At 37.9% G+C, this 1,613-nt stretch overlaps 1 pseudogene; it reads left to right on the top strand.

Moving 5' to 3' along the window:
* Positions 1-329: 329 nt before the first annotated feature.
* Positions 330-803, top strand: LOC101989025 (annotated as a pseudogene).
* Positions 804-1,613: the final 810 nt, after the last annotated feature.

Below are 1,613 nucleotides of genomic sequence, written 5' to 3' on the forward strand. Positions count from 1 at the left end.
ACTATATACCTTTTTTGCAGAGAATACTATTTAGCCTACAAACATGTAAATTAATCATCAGAAAATATAATCAATACATAGAAATCTTTACTTGCCTATGAAGAGATTGCCTCTTTATGAGGAAGAGTAAAGGAAACCAATTCCCTTGCTGTTGCTGTTCAATATCTGATGAGAGATTTCAATTTATTCCAGCTAAGATTACAATTTGGCATCCCATCCAAGGCACACTATGATAGCCTGCACATATTATACACAGGTTATAAAGGGAAAATGGATGAAGAGAATCATTGTATTTCAGAACTTTAAACAGCTTTGACACTAGGGAAGTCATGTCATTTTTGTCCGTAAATAATACCATTATTCTCTTGAATTTAAAAAATGTGAAAGCAGCTCTTTCTTTAGGCCACCTTGGCACCTGTGAAGGCCTGCTGGGAACAGGACTTCTAAAGGACAGTGTGTCTGGAAGGCTGTGGTGCAAGGCCACTTTTGCTGGCTATAAGCGAGGTCTCCGGAACCAGAGAGAGCACACGGCTCTCCTTAAAATTGAAGGCGTTTACGCCCAAGATAAAACTGAATTCTACTTGGGCAAGAGATGCGCTTATGTGTATAAAGCAAAGAACAAAACAGTGACACCTGGAGGCAAACCAAACAAAACCAGAGTGATCTGGGGGAAAGTAACTCGGGCCCACGGAAACAGTGGCATGGTCCGTGCCAAATTCCGAAGCAACCTTCCTGCAAAAGACATTGGACACAGAATCCGTGTGATGCTGTACCCATCCCAGATTTAAACCAATGAAAAGTAAATAAATAAAAGTGGAAAAAAATGTGAAAGCATTTATCAGTCTTCCAAGTATATGTATTTTACCTTGGAAAAATTTAAAAGAGGAAGGCTAAACTGCCATCCAAACACAACTGTGAGCATAAAACACATAACAAGTGAGTGTAAGATCAAAGAACACTTTTTCAAGAATGTCTCAAGGGTCCGTACTGAAAGCCTCATTCAATCATTTTAGAAAATGAACTGTCACTTAATATATATATATGTAAATGAATGATTTTTCATTCATTTCCTGACTGCTCAGACACGAATAATAACACAGAAACTATATTAATTACGACACTGCTTGGTCAACAGCTCAAGCATATTTTTGGCTAACTCTTATATCTTAAATTAATCTACTTCTATTAATCTGTGTCCTATTGTTAAGGTTCTGGCAGGGGTCTTTCTCCTTCGGCAGCTATACGGCATCTCCTTGACTCTGCCTACTCTCTCTTTATATCTCTTCTAGCCTGGCTATATTCTGCCCTGCCATAGGCCAAATCAACTTCTTTATTAACCAATGGTAATAAAACATATTCACAGCATACATAGGGGAATCCTGTATCACATACCCTCACACAAAGAGCTACTTCCTAATGTCCTAATGTTAATAACAATTTTTGCTCCTTTCATGGTTTCATTTCATTTTCCCTAGCTTTGGGATAATTAGCTAATAATAAAAACTACATGTGGGGGCAGAGGAGACCTCACATATTCATTCACCCCCACATATACATGCTTATGAATGCATACACAGTACATATACCTATACATACATAAACAGAGAGAGAGA

The sequence above is a fragment of the Microtus ochrogaster genome, linkage group LG9 (genome assembly GCF_000317375.1).
Source record: "Microtus ochrogaster isolate Prairie Vole_2 linkage group LG9, MicOch1.0, whole genome shotgun sequence".
In the NCBI taxonomy this organism is placed as follows: Eukaryota; Metazoa; Chordata; class Mammalia; order Rodentia; family Cricetidae; genus Microtus; species Microtus ochrogaster.